The following is a 16,401-nucleotide window of genomic DNA, read 5'->3' on the forward strand; positions in this document are numbered from 1 at the left end:
GCTGGCAGTTTTGTCGGGTTTAAGGAAGCTGTTTCTGCAGCTGTGTGCTTGGGAACATTTTTATATACAGAGCCTATTATATGCAGGCATGAACAGCCAGCCGGATACACACAAAAGCAAACCCACACATGCATTTGAAAAAAAGACAGCATGACAGCTTGCATAAGCAAGCCTGCTGGACTCCGCTGGGAGGAGGAGCAGCGGTGCACAGAAGTTGTTCAATCATGAAGCACATCTGCAGCCTGATTACAAAAGCAAAGGTGGTAGGGCTGGCTGGAAGCACACACATGGCACTGGGATATGACCTATGCTTAAAGTACAGACATTAAAAAAAAAACCCCACTACAAAACAAACAAACAAACAAACCAACCCCACAAAGAGTGGGATTGCAGGGACATAAAAATACCACACCTCCAGCTAAGGAGAGCACTCCTTCGAGCCTGGACAAGTTGGTCACCAGCCAACACTAATCGTAAAGCACATGAACTGCCTCCTGCACTGGCAGCCCTCACGTCCAGCCCGCTGGCTGAAATGACCGGTTTCCTCAGACAGAGAGCAGCATCTGCAGATCCCAGTTTCGGGTAATTGCCCTGCTGCATGCTTATATTACAAGGTTGGTTTCCCTGCATTCCACCCAGCTCCTAGTGTCATCAGCTCTGTCAGCTTGTTATCTTTAGGGAGAGCACGGAGGGAAAACGACACTGCAGTTTAAAACAGCAAGAGGTAATAACGCAGAATTAAAGGCAAAAGTGCATAGAAGTGTGCTCCTGGGGAGCCAGGGCTGACAGACCTGCTCTAGTGCTCTCAGAGGCTTTGCATACTCCAATATAGACAGATCTGCTAGAACAAACATTGACAGTTCCACAGCAGAATCCACTGATCCAATGGTTTATTAAATGTACTGTAGCTTGCAGGTAAGAAATGCTAATCCTCATCGGGACAGCTACAAGCAAATGAGCCATCCCTAAAAGCTTGCAGTGTTGCACTCAAATCGTTTCATAACCAGTGTCCCTGATCACTCATACAACAATGCTGTAAAAAACCCCTCCCTGATAAATTGCAAATTCCTAAGTCGAGACAGAATCTAGCATTTCTTCCCACCTTTCGGGCTCAGTGGGAGGATTGCAGAGGAAATCAGGTGAGCACAAGAACTGAAAAGGATTTACATTCTGGCATGTGATCCTCCCTTATTTACCTGAATGAAAGCTCGCTTCTTTCAGAGGTTCTGTGGTAAGATGCAAAGTATTTGTTGACAATTCTTTGTGTTTGCCTACCGAATACTGGGACATCCATCAAGTGTTGCTAACATCAGCTGGTTTACAGGCATTCTGGAGGCTGAGCCTATAGAGTTGCTACAAAGAATGTGTATGTAAAATTTTTCCTGCCCTTGCTAGACATTTATCAGCTACTAAAGAAAGCCCACTGGTTTGGACACATTCATCCAAGTTCTTTGCTTAAAAACTGAAAGATGAGCTACAGAACACAACCTAATGTAAGCATTTTCTAAAGGTCCAGAGGAAACAGTAACAACTCAGTTGATCTGTACAAAGGTGGTCTCAGGAGGAGAAAAGAAAGAACGAGGAGAGCTGGCACTAGCAGCAAGTATTTTTAACAATTTAGCAATAACCTATCAAAAAGTGAAGATGCTATTTTGTGTTTGCTATGCTCCAATAACACATCTCTCTCGAACCAGACAGCCTGCTATATAACAAACAAAGGTCAAAACCTCTTGGGCCAGCCCGAAGAAACACTCCTAGCAAGAAACATCGCAAGCCCACTGTGAATTAGAAATGAGAAGGATTTGCATTCTGAGACTGAATGCCCTCTTACTTATCTGATGAAACTAGGCATGTTTTGGAAGTTGAACTGTAGCATTTGAAAGAAACTGTCTGCTGATTTCTTCTTGTGATACTGTATCAGCACAACTTATATTCCTCATTACTGGGTGGCAACAGAAAGAATGTAACAATCCCCCATCCCCAAATTATACTGCATCCAGTAAAGGGATGAGGACAGATGTGGACTCCTTTTTTTCTGTAAGTTTAGCATTGTGAGGAACGCATATAATCGAAGTATATAGCGATTTCTCATTATGGTCTATAAACATAAGATTTGTTCACCTTTTCTTTCATCCTATGAGAACTAAGGAACTGCTCCCAAGACCAATGATTTCTGGTAAGCCACCAGGGAATGCACCACTCCTTTGGAGAAAATCACTCAGGGAGAGGGAAGGAGAGGAGGAAGAAAAGCAGCATTGCCTCAATTAAAGTCTCTAGAGAACAGAGAAACTGAATAGTTGCTTTGGGACCCAGGCTCTAGTAACTTTGATATCTGCCATTATCCTGATCTGTTCTGATGAAATTTAAGTAAAGATTTACCCAACTTCCCAGAACTCTGGAAGCAAGATAAATTCCAGGAGGACCAGTAAAACCTGTAAAGGCTAGGTATCGCTGAAGAAAGATGGTAGAAACTGGATGGCTGTTAATTTTTGTAGCCAGGGAAACAGAGTAGTCACTAGCAGCCAAACTGTATTTTCTGCACTGCTTTCAGTGGCTATCCAAACATGGCTTCTCTCAAACTCTCCACTTACTTTGAATTATGACAATTTAGTGCTGGGAAGGTGCGATTTCTTTAAAATAATTTAAACTAAAGGTATGGGACATGTAGACACAACAAAACTACAGTTTTGGTGAGCTCTATAGTCTACTTTATCTTCTTAATTTTAAGGCAGCTGATTGGAGATCCATCCATATTAATCCTTCGGGACCTGTAGAACACACATCAAAAACCAAGGTATTTGGTTTTATTGAATTGTCCTGCTGACAAACATCCAATATTTCAAGTCAGTACCAAATCCTAAATGATAAGAAACCTTGCTGACAGTAACTTTGGAAGTTGGGTAAATGACTCTGTATCCCTCAAGGAAAACTTTTTTGTACATACACAGTGAAGCATTGTGTGAATACAATATATTGGGAAGCTTGAAACGTGATTGCTGTTTATGTTAGTCTCAACAGCTAATATTCAAGCACCTGAAACACAACCAAAATGACAGACCCATTGCTACTGAAACTTTATGAAGAAGCCCAGAAATATTTCTGATAACCTATAGTTGATTTTGAAGACATTGAATTTTTAAAACTAGTTCCAACTGCAGCACCTTCATGCCAAGAAAGTCAAAGCTGCACACATCATTACTATTTGACTATCTATAATGTAGTCGTTGCTTTTCCTGTTTTCTAGGTGCCCATAATTCCAGTAAGGTGGAAATTCTTCTAGACACCTAGATTACAAAACACTGCAGGAGCTTTACACAGTAAAGTCTGCTGCCTTCAGGAAAGATTTTAACTGAAACACCCATGATCATCTGCTCTGCCCCATTCTCTTTTCTCATTATCTTATCACTTGAGATGACCTTTATATCTAGAAACTGCTCTTTGAAAATTGCCAGTGTCTCAGATCTACGTAACAGGCAGATAAAAAAGCTTTTTCGCTTACCAAAAAATGTTTCATTTTACCAAGAATCTTAACAGACAATTCAGTTTTCGAAGGTGCAATGAATTCCATGGTTAAAGATCTGTCACCTGCACAGTTCACAAACCTCTTGGGATAATCAGGAACAGATTTCAGCAGCATTTCTTCTGAGAGCACAGATCTCTGTTAGCTGTACCTCCACTAGGTCTCTCACCCTCAGGTGATAGCACAAGCAAAGCTGAAATGGCATTTGGCAGAACACAACACAGATATCGAGCAGATGTTTCAAAATCCTCTCAAGTATTTGAAAACAGCAACCATACAAATGCTAAATTGGGCCTGAACAAAAGCTACCGCGATGGAAAAGACTAGAAATCAATGTGGTATTCCTTGTTTAAGTAGGGCACAGTTCCCATCGTCACCGCTGCTGTTTCGACTGGAACAGGCCAGGAGCAAGACTGACAACTTATGAGTGACAACTGTCATACAAACTGAAGCAGGCAGAACTTCCCATTTTTATTACAGACAATGTGAACAGAAACACTATTACTAATTAATTATTTACAGTGTGGTCCATAAGTTAAGACACCTAGACTGTCTTGTGTTTTTCATACCACAATCATTATAACGACGTACCTGCCCAGAAGCTTTTTCCCATAACCGCACGGCAAAGTCAGCCTTGTGAACAGACACCTGAGCTCCTCTCCTGACTAACCACCACCAAGCACTTCACTTCTTCAGCAACTTTGGTTTTCAAATTACGTGGAGAGCTCCTTAGGGAAGATGCTATCTCCACCAAATACACATAAAGTGCCTAAAACAAATCGCAATTCAGACTGGGGCTACCACATGCTAGTTAATATAAACAATGAAAAGTGATATAATAAAATCCTTAATGTATGTGCCACTGTAAGTTAATGATAAAACATCTAATATTACCCTTCCTGCCATTTCAAGACAAAATTTCCAACCTTCAGCCAGACTTCTAAATCTAGAGTTAAATTAACCTGATAAACTTACACTGTACATCCAGATGACATCTGGATAAAAGCAGTTTAAGTCCAGATGGCATTTTCTTTTCTTCTACTCATACCCTTCCTTTCTTATTTTTTGTTTAAATGGTTATTACAACACAGTGTAGCAGACCTCAAAAAGCTACATACTTTTCTTCTTTGCTCCCAACGGCAACACTACAGACTCCGGAGGTCAGCTTTACAGCCTTCAAGTTTTTCTGAAGCCCTGCCTGATTAGACGTACTCTGGAGCGACTTTCATTCTGATCAAACGTGACGTGCTGGCGACACACACGCGAAGCTGGCAGAGCAGCCATGCAGCAAAGCCTTCAGCGGGCAGGAGGAGGTGTAACATCTTATTTGAAACAATGCACGGCTCCCCCGAAAAGGAAACGAGTATCCTCTTTGAAAAGGTACATATCTGAAAACGGCTGCGCTTTGAACACAGACTGATCGCCACATTTTCATTCTGACGAACTCAAGGAGAGACATGTTGTGACAACCGCAAACCTTGCAGAGAATAAAACTGCTTCTATCCAACTTCTTGTCCTTTGCTCTTGATTTTTGTCATCCCTGAGTGGCTGCATTTGGGCACCTTTTTTTCCTCGGAGTAACTGGGGCTTGTTAAATCTGAAATTTGGAGGGACATCTTTTGAAAGATGGTTCATTTTTTTTAAAAGAAGCCTAGCTGCCCACTATGCCACGTTACAGGATTAAAAGGTCTCCTGCCTACTGTAGGGCTGATCCAGGCCGGGATGTAAGAGGAAAGGGCAGGCTGGCACAAAACAGGCTGTGCTGTAGAGCAGCCCATTCGCTCCTGTCCCAGCTGGGACAAGGGAACGCATTCAGACAGCAAGTACCAGATAGGAAAGTTTTTATTTTTTCTGATTTTGCTGCTTTTGACATAAATCAAGCCATGAAAAAGGAGTTATGCAGCAAACAGCATCTCTTCCTTCCCAACAAAAAAACATCTCGCTAACTTGCGCTACTTCAAATTAAGGACTTCTTTGAGCCATCCTTTCCTACCTTTTCCATAGGCCAAAAAATGAATCTGGCTCCACTATAGGCTCTGTCCTGTATAGTGCATTCAGACACTCACCATTCCTGGATAAGTAAATTTCTACTCTCTTACCTTTCTGTGCTAGCTCTCAGCTGGTTGAGAGTTAGATGGTCACAGTTCTTCCTCCTAAGGGGATAGTGGTATTCAAAAAGGAAGACAGTGGTATTCAAAAAGGAAGACAGTAAGCTACTAAATAATGCAGTGCTCCGTCTTCTATTTCTACACTTCTCATCTTATAACTTCACCTTTCTGACTGTACAAAGCATAAGAAGCAAGCAAACAACTACGTAAATGTCTTCTACCAACAGCTGACTTCTTGGCTATCTGCAAATGGCAAAACAGCAGCAATTAAGCAAGCAGGCAAATAAGAACAATTTTAAAAGAAACGTCTAAGAGAACAAAACTCACCAACCTTTACAGGTTGGCACAAATACTGGAGGTATACAGGCAAATGGGATTTGCAAATTTGCAATCATTAAAGCATTATAAAGATCTTTGTAAGTTTTTTAGTAAAAAGATCAGTGTTTGTTAATCATCTATCCTACTTCAATCTTAAGCTTGCTAACAATGAACAAAGAAACAAATAAATGGAACCCTAAAATGCCAGTTCTGTAACTGTAAAATTCTGTGCATTAGTTCCTGGGAAGGTTGATTCAGTCCCTGAAAATATCCCATGATGGTATAGATAACAGTCAAAAGTCTGTGGATGCTGGCTCCACAGAATGATGATCTGCTACCACCTGCAAGTGTCATAAATCCACTGAACTAACTGGCTATTTTCAAGATTCTTCCCATTTTGCTTTCCACGAGAAGGGACCTAGTTTGCACATAAACTTCTTTTTCACTGCCTTCAATAGGCCTGAAAAAAATTAGGGGGATGCGTACGACATCATATAGCAATGTTGTAACTTATTTCCACTGCTGAGCTACAAAATGATATACTTTTCAAAAATGTTAAGCGGGAAGGTTTATCACTCGAAGGTTGACTTTAGTCTAGGGAGCCAAACTTGCGCTTTACTACAGTTTTGATAGTCCGGTCTCTTCTACAGCCAAGATGCATTGCAGGAGCCCAGTTGCATGTTCTCTAGGTGACTTGTCCAAGGTGACAACACAGACAATTTTGAACCTTTCACGTAAGCACCAGACAGTGTCCTAAGTCTCTTCTTCCTCGTCTATCATAAGAACATGTTAAAAAATCCTGTACGTTGTCCTATTCTATTTCTAGCTGATGTTAGGAATAGAGATTCATTCTCTAAAAAGGTTTAAAACCAATTTAGATACCCGTTTCCTGGGATGACACTCATTTATTTCTAAGTCTCTGAAGTACCACACCGAGGACATAAGTTTATTGCTGTCACCCATTCAGACTCAGTATATCAGGGTTGCCACCTTCGCTTTCCCCTTGTTTAAGATTCTGCTTACAGATTTGTTCAAAATTCTAGAAAGGATTGGTTTAACATACCTGCAACTCAAGTTTCGTTAAACCTCAGTATCATAATGCAAGTGCTTGTAATACATCACACCTGTTCTAGAGTCAAGAATTACTATGGGACTGCACAGCAACTGCAATGCTATTATACAGCTATGGGAAGAAAACGTCTGATGAGTCTAAGAAGCGAAGTTCCCGAGAGCTTTCTGACTGGCCTGTGAAAAATAATTCACCAGCATAAAATTTTTTTGAATAAACCTCTTTCCTTGTGAAAACAAACCGAGGTGCTATTTATAAGGCTTTGATTAAATTAACACGCACGAACACATAGGTAAGCTCACACGCGCAGATACAACAGGATGAGATGCTAGGGAAGAAACAATTTATATATAGAAATGCATGGCAACACTGACTTGCAAGGTTGAGCAACAAATCCTAAGCGTTACAGAACACGGGAGAAAAGTTCGCACAAGCGATACTTAGCAGATTTGTTCCAGAAACAGAGATTTCATTCTGCAGTTTAATTCATCTACCATGCAGAACGTGCCTAGCTTTGGCTGAGGTTTTTATGAATCATCCCATGTACTAAATTATAAAGGGAAAATTATGGGAAATATGATATGTTTTGTATCATATTGCCATGTCCCTACCTGCAAGAAATTGAATTTTTAAATTAGCTTAAAACATTCATTTAACAAAACATGTTCAAGAATTGAACAAGCAATTTAGCACTTAACAGAATAAAGCAGCATTTAACACCAGCGATGACCCAGCGGGCCTCCTTGCAGGTTCAGCCGAGCATGGGCTGCCTTGTCTCTCTCTAAGAACGGAGTGGGGCCGGTATGTAGAAGGCAGCCATTTAGGATATGCACTGGCAAGGAAAATATCAAAGTTGGAAGGTCATATAAATTGCTAGACATGCAGACAAGATCTGTCAAAAAGACAAACTACCGAACAATTTTAACCTATCGGCTAGAGCTGTCCATGTCAGCATAATGTTAACATACATTATAACCTTACTGCAAAAAAATCCATGTAGATGAAAGAACTGCAGCAAAACTCCCTCTCTTATCTTCTGTTTAGACAGGAACTCATTCTAACAGAGGCTTAAGGAAATATTTTCTCTGATTTTTTTCATCTGACCCCAACATATTAGATATATTACAAGTGAGAGAAAAATTGTTAGTATGTTAAAAACATAGCTGTTGATTCCTCTACAGTTACAGAATTTATCAAGGCATTCATCACAAGCACTTCTATTTTTTGGACAAAAGTGAATTTTTAAATTATTACTATTTTTATTTATTGTCAAATAAAAACTTTTCTAAATAGTCACTGAAGTGGTCATTTGCTAGATGAACTTCTTTATTATTTTAGATCATCTGCACTTTTCCCAACTATTAAAACTCAACCATAATTATGGAGCTGTGATTGTTCTCCCTCCCAGATGTTGATGACACTCCATTTTTGATGTAAAATCATGTCAGGAATTCACTTCTGTTGAGACCACTGCAACTTTTTGAGCCACACGATTTTTACTCGCCATCTGAAAGCTGCGCTGCTTTGCAATTCGTTGCTTTTGTCACCTCTCCCCTGGCCTGACTTGGAGCAGCATGAGCGAGAAGGCCTTTGGGAAGGCCTGGAAGCATTTGTTAGGTTAGTAGGTGGGATGCTTCCCTGGGAGATAGTTTTAAGCTAAACCTCCAGGAATACTTTCAGGGAATCCTGATATTGTTAATCCCCCAGGGTTTGTGCAGGAAATGTGACATTTGAGATTCGTTCTGAAGCATCTGTTCACCTATGTCTAGAACGGAACCTCCAAGGATGTACCGCACATCATTTTCAGAAAAAGACACCTCCCATAAAGCTTCATTTCCCTATTGAGCCACTAAAGCAAAAATCCCACCGTTACACAACTGACCCATTTCTCGTATTATAAGCCACTAAGTGACACATGAAACTCAAATGACAAAAACTCCCTGCAAGTTCCATTAAGTTAGACTCCACTTATGGTGCATACTCTACTTCCAGTAATTTTTTTCTTCTTGGAGGGTAACTCAGGATACTTATCTTACATGTCAATTTTCATAGTAATTAGCCTGTGGAGCAGCTGCCCAACGAAGGAAAACAAAGTCAGGAAACAGTAAACAAAATTTTCTCGATTTCTGATTTTCGTTTGGGTGTTTCTCTGTTTTTGTTGTTGATTGTTTTGTTTTCTTTAGATTTTTTTTCTAAACACAATAAAAGCAAAAGCCAATTCTGAAAGATTTGTAAGGGCAGTATATATTCCCTCCCACTTATTCAAGCAGTATGTATTCACGAGTGCTGAGAGAGGCACATAATTATGTCTGAATGATTATTTATCCAAAATGAAGAGCAACTGTGAAACATCTATCACATTTTGTTCCGGGTCAGAAGTTTCAGCTAGCCATTTAAAAAGAAAAAAATAGCATAATGTGGATGAAGCAACCAACAACATACTGAGCACCATACATACTAAATACACAAGTCAAAGTGTTTCAGAAACATAAAAGCTCTAAAGCCAGAACTATTTGTCATGTATTGCTGAACACAAAAAATTAGTTTGGGTTGCAAAAGAGCCATTAACAAAACATATTAATTTTTTTAAAAGATGCATTATGTGCTTAGGGTAGCCATTTCCTATTGATTGTGATATATATCCTGTTTAATCTCTTTTAACCAGACACTAAGCAGGATATACCCAACAGTAGATCAAGCCAACCAAGGAGACTATGCTGAAGTATTGAATAGCGTGCAACAGCTTCTGATATACACTTGCAGGGTCTAGTTCCTGTATTCCATGACCTTCAGATGGTTCCCACGGCCTCTGGGTACAGAGCGCTCCAATGTGTGTCCATTTCCAGTTGTAGGCTGGCATACTACAGCAAAGAGTGACCTTGAGGTCTGCCGGTATCTAAAAACCCTCCTGTGAATGCCACCTGGAGAAGACAGGGAACGAATTTAATCTGGTTTTACTCTATGCTAATGCTCCTAACAACACACATACTTATCAGGGCTGTTAAAGAGTATGTATTAATGCTTTCTGATATTTTACGAAAACAAATTGTGAAGATTCTTAAAAATTCTCATCACGTGAAAAAAAAAAAACCAACCTTTGGCATACCATGTTTGGTATTGTATTAAGTGGTGCTTTCCACCGATCAAGCACAGTCTGAACCAAGCTGCTATGGCCACACCTACACTGAGGATTTTAATTCCCTGCCATGGTCAACAGCATTTCACATGGAGACAGATGGAAAGGAAAAAGGTGCGGGAAAGGGCAGGACCCCATTTACTACTTTGTAAACCTGCAGCAAGACGTGCAATTTTACCGTCGCGTCGCGTCACTCTGGATGCCTATGGAAGCGCGCAGTCTGTTTGCACGAGCGCCTCTAGCATTAGCACCGCTAGTAGAAATGCCAGCGATTACAGTAAAAAACAGTTCGTCCCGAGTAACCGAACATACGTCTCATTCTTCATTGGTTCCGACAGCACAGCACAAGTCCTTATCTTCCTTAAAAAGAAATCAGCAGGACCAAGGATGGAGTTGCTTTGGCTAACTTTGTTTCACTGACTTGATGGGGGGGAGACCATGGCAGAAAGCTGGAATTAATTCAAAGTAAAAAGCAGTTGGTTTTATCCTACCCTTCTACACAGCAAGACAAGAAAGGAATACTAACCCACTCCTAATCACAACCAGGACAGTTTAAAGCTAAACAACTGCTCATTTTTAAATATGTTATCTAAGAAAACAATGCATGAGTTCGGCTTTAAACTTGTTCTTTCTTCAGGGAAAAGAAATAGCAACGGTATTTAAAATTAAACAGGACATTCACAATTAATCTGCTTTTTAATTAACTTACTCTGCTGCTGTAAGTGATTCTGCATTTACTCTCATTCTTTTGAAAATTCCAAAGTGCTACTTCTGACCTGTGATTTACTGTTGCCGTACATCTTTATAAGCAGTACTTTAGTATAAGTGGCAGTTGCGTATTAATTACAAAGTTAATTACGTGCTATGTAATCATGCTGTAATTCATTAGTTTACTCCGCAGTGTGAAAGGATAACGCTAAATGGAAGACCTGATGCAGAGTATTTCAATAATTTACATTTTTGCATCAAATATTCAAAATATTAACGAGAAAATGTTGTCTACACTTAAGGGAGACTACCAAAAAACCCATTGTGATCCTACTAACAATTATGCTTTAAACTTTCCTTCCTTAAAAAAAGTTATAGCAATTTTAGCAGGATAAAATGTTTTCTCTAAAACCAAGTACACATCTAACTGTTGCTCAGACCAGGACAAAATATCAGAAATATTCAACAAGTTCAAGTAACCACATTTGGTACCTCTGGATACGACTCATCCTCAAAGACAGGTGCCCACTGCTTTCTGAAATCAGGTTTCGTTAAGTTGTTTCAGCTTGAAAACCTAAACACTGTGGCACTCAGTAGCATAAACCACAGCCCAAGACATAGGCTATAGGCTTTTACGATTCTTAATTACTGACACTTTGCATAAAGTATCTATAGCCACATAATTTACTACTGGTTTCTGTCTCAAATTTGCAGGAAAATGCAATTACTGTTTGCGCAGGTCTCAAAATAAGTCTGTTACTACAGATCTATGTTTCCCAACAGAAGTATTGAACACAAATATAAATATTTATTTTTAAGATAATGATTTTTGGTGAAAAATGAACTAGGCACAATACCATAAAGCTGTCTCTCTGTCCCAGGTTTAATTATCCCTGGAACTATCCAGCTTACGCTGATCAATAGAAATACAAAACCTAATTTTTACAAAGATGCTCTTAGTCATGAAGGATTTCTTTTCTAGCTCCCCCCTGCTCCCCTCCCCATAAGTATTCCACCATTTACTGATCTTCACCAAGAACTGCTGTTTTTCAACAGCAATTCTTCACAAGTTGTAATCTTTTTTCCTTCCATTAGCTACCACTGTGATGCAAAATGATGCTCTTCACATGATCTTTAAAACTCAGAGGTAGGAGTATCTCCTCCTCAAACTAGCACCACAGAACCCATGATAAAGAGCAGCTCTATCACTTAAAATTACAGATAGGAAAGTTACTATGCAAAGGGTCTGTGTTTTTTCAGCACATACTTGATCTCTATGCATTGGAGCTATTTTCACTTACAAAAACAAAAGCAAGGCTACTTCTAACTATTGACAACTCTGGGAAAAAAAAATCAAGACACATATCATGAAAAGAGTTGTCAACAGTCATGCAGTGTTTTGCCTGCACAATCTTTATTATCAGGCAGACTGCATCAACAAAAAGACAACCTAACTCTCCAAACTAACATCAACAGATTACCAAATCCATGACTGAGTCCGCAGCACCCCTTGAATTGTCTCACAGGCTGAGCAAGTTTGCCTTTGAAGTTATGTGGGAAAAATAAAGAATCCATATCCATATTTTTACAGGAGAATTATGACAGTCAAACTCCTAAGAGCTTTTCACTCCTTAAAATTCTGAAAGCTTTGTTGATAAAACATCACAGGGACCTTAAAATATAAATAAAATGCATACAGAGTAATTAAAGTTCCAGGGAAAAAAATTGAATTAATGATATGGTATTACTGAAAATTTAAATATAAGAAAACAGCACACTGTTTCATGCTATTGCAATTTGAGTACTATATATATAATTATGTAAGGTTTGAGCTGGTTACTTAAACTTTTTAAAACAGCAATTAAAGAAAATGCATATGCACCAGTGGCTTTTTAAAAACAAACCTGAAATCTATGTAAAAAACCTTGATGTGCTCTGTAGCCTCAGCTAAAAATAAGTAGTCCTTTTTCTTTGAGCACTGTGGTCATGGATTTTGCACTAAGAAATGTAGTTAAAAAATTAATTTCAAGCTCTGCTAGAAAAAGGAAACAACAAATATTTTGTCAATATAAAAGGAAAAAGACAAATCAGTGGAAAAAGTAATTTCACTTGCAAAGTTATACACAACTACCACAACAGCTAAGAAAAATGAAAGCATTTGCTCCCCCTTCAGAAACAGCCACAAGGCATTTAACTTTGTATGTAAGGTCAGTATTTGCTGAGCTGTGTAATTAATCTAGGTCTGTAGGCACTGGGTTACAGATCATACAGATCTACTATCATCTTCGGCTTCTGTTGTGGAACAGGTATCTAACACAGGTATTGTTAGAAAGTGTATGGTATGGAATAGATCCCTACATTTTGTGTTTTATAGCATTGAAAAAGCTTTTTTTTTTGATACATGATGATACATCCAAAATCCAACAACTGAAAAGCAAACCAGCTCAAATTCTCCTCAACATTTTAACCCATGGTAGAAAATACTAGTCTTCCATTTTTACATGGTGGTATAAAAACATTTTAAGAGCAAGTAAAGCTTTCAAGAAAATTAAGAGAATTAATTTAATTTAATTTCAATAGAACATGGTTGACTCATCCTTTTATGTTCTTTAGAGATTTTTGCACAGAAAAAAAAAAAAAGAAACAAAACTTTTGGCTTCATTAGTGACTTTTCTACCTTAGCAAAAGGACCAGCAACTCTGCTTTTACATTTTCAGAAGTGACTTTGGTATGGATTCTTAATGTTAGCCATCTAATAGAGAGGCTTTAGCCTAAGCTAATCATCCAGGTTCCATCAACAGTCAATGGAGAGCGGTACTTTCTCAGGGCAATTTGTCCCTTGCTAAGACAGATGTCAAAAATGGGTGGCGCAAACTTCTCTCTGGACATACTTATTTCTGTGTATAGATTATAGAGCAAGTCTAGGTAATTTCTTAAGAAACCAGAGTCTTCGCTGATGTGGCTTCTTTAGTCTCTGCCTCATTTTTGAAAAAGACAATTTATTTCCTTGACACTTCTGAAAATTGTGTGTTAATGTTACAAAGCACGTCGATTTTAATTTGGGTAGAATTAAAAGTATCTGGAAAAAAAAAAAAAGAGTCCTTAATTATTACATGATCCTTTGTTTCTCACTACAGAAGTATTCAAAGTTTCTTATTATTATGTTTCTTACATAATTAATAAGACCTATATTTTATATTTTATTGTAAATTGTATCTAAATATGTTACTGTACATTCTACTTGCCCATTAGTAAAATGTAAGTATAGTCACTTGCAAAAATCGCTAAAAATAAATATGGTGAAGAGACCTTTACAGAGGCTTGAGTTTTGTAGGACACGGATATTTCATGTAATACATTCAAGTAATTTATATAAGCCTTATTCTCTACAAAAACATGTGCAAATGTACATATTTTTCATACGTAATAAAATGGGAGGACTTTATCCATTATTCGGAGCCCTAGTCAAGGGATCTGTGAAGCTCCATTCAACTCTTCTGTCATCCCTCCCATGGAAGCCTGGGCAAGTGATAGCGTCTTCCTATGCACTTGTTTAACAGCAGCGGAATAGGGATAATACGCTTTCCCAGGAATAGACACATAAAAATTATGAACTACTCAATTAGTCCAAACACACAGGTAACATGAAAGTATCTAGATGAAGTATACAAGTATTTTCTTTAAATTAAATACATCTCTCTCAGCTATGCACAAAGCCAAATTACAAAACCTCACTTAGATTAATATCCTGAAAGAAAACAAGCCTAGAGTCTAGTATGATGTATTACCACCTTTAATTATTGAAAAAAATTGCAAGAGACTGATCTTACTTCGGCTCTTTGTCCTTATCAAAGAGTTTATTCTGGCGCAAAGTTTTAAAGAGAGCACGAAGAACATGACACTTTGAGCAGGACCATTAGCACGTTCTTGTTTGCCCTGGTATAGCCTTAACAGAGGAGAGTGCTACTGATTTACAACTTTGAAAGTAAACAGAATTGCAAATCTCTTGTACATATCTTCCTTATCACCCTTCTCGGGACACGCAGGAATGTAATGAATTCCCAGGAACAGACAGGCCACCACCTTGTCTCACCTTTGCTAACACAAGCCTTGCGCTTCTCCTTTGCTGGTGGCTGGCTGGTTAGCTGTCCTCGTGTGTCTTTTCTCTTCCAACGGCTCACAGCTCTTGCAAAGGCAGCCTGGGATACACCAACTGCGGTTTATAAACCAGTCTTTAGCTCTGCACTGATTACCAACCGCTGGGAATTCAAGATGATACACTGTTTTAGCTAATCATTAACATCTGGATGAGCTGTGTTATTAACCAAAAAAAGGTTCCATTGTTTAGCAGTTCCCCGTGAGTTTGAAAAATCAAGGTTTGTTTCCAAAAAAGTCATATATCCACTAATGGCACTCTAAACCTCCCGGTTTCACTTAGTCACGATTTAAGATGACCTGCAAACCTGGGTCTGCTCCCTTCAGAATTTAGCAGCTTGGTCTTGTTCTTCCATTAAACTCCTCTTTGAATGTCATTTCTGCCCACTAGGACTGAGTTTTGGTTACTCCTGCTATCGTTCAACTGTGTGTAATAATTATTAAGGAAGTAGGAAGGCTGAGTCCTTGCTCAGTACAAACATAACAGTTCAGACAGCATGCTCAGTGTGAAGAGTCAGCAAAAATTTCCTTAACTACTTCCCTTACAGGCATCTATCTCAAATACAAGTAGCAGCTCCAGATCTCAATTTTTTTTTTTTTTTAAATTGAATCACAAAATACCATATCCAAATCCTCCAGCTCAGGATGTCTCCATACGTTTACATTTACAATCTTTTCACGTTCGACTCTCATCTTCCTATGAAAGCATCTCCTAAGACTTTCTTGTTTGCAAGACAATTTTCTTCAAAGGTTTATCAGTCTCCATAGGCATGGTGGAGTCTCCAAAGCAACTCAGGTAGCTTGCCCCAGCACCAGCAAAGAAAATAAAGTTGGTAGGAGAATCTTTTTAATGCTAAAACCAGGAGTGCCCTCTAGTGAGATTCCACAGGGAGCATCTACGACTAACATTTGTCAGCTAGCGCTTTATCATCTTCATAGGTGGTCTGATCTGTTTGGAGTATAATTACTATAACGTGCTTCCCATAATGCAACATCAAGTATGGGAAAGCAAGAGCAGACTGTGTGGGTTTACGCAACACTGATGGGCCAGAAAACTGGCACCGACTGGCTGGTTAGGGAAACCCCAGAACTAACCCACAGTCCCAGAAAGTCCCACCACGTACACACCGCAGCGCTACAGAAGGGCCATCTGCTCAGTCGCGGAGAACGCCTAGGCTCAGGCACAGTGTTAGTTAAATGTGAGTAAGAGTTTAGACAGACATCAAACACGAACTCATCTAACAATATTTGCCCTCTTATTATATGCTTTGAAATGCTCGCCTCTAATCTGTCAACCTGCTCCATGCTGTTGTTCATATTTATAAGACTAAAACTACTAAAACTGGAAATGATACCTAAATGAACAGATCCAGACACCACTTAAGCA

The sequence above is a fragment of the Phaethon aethereus genome, assembly GCF_964289735.1.
Source record: "Phaethon aethereus genome assembly, chromosome: 7".
Classification (NCBI taxonomy): domain Eukaryota; kingdom Metazoa; phylum Chordata; class Aves; order Phaethontiformes; family Phaethontidae; genus Phaethon; species Phaethon aethereus.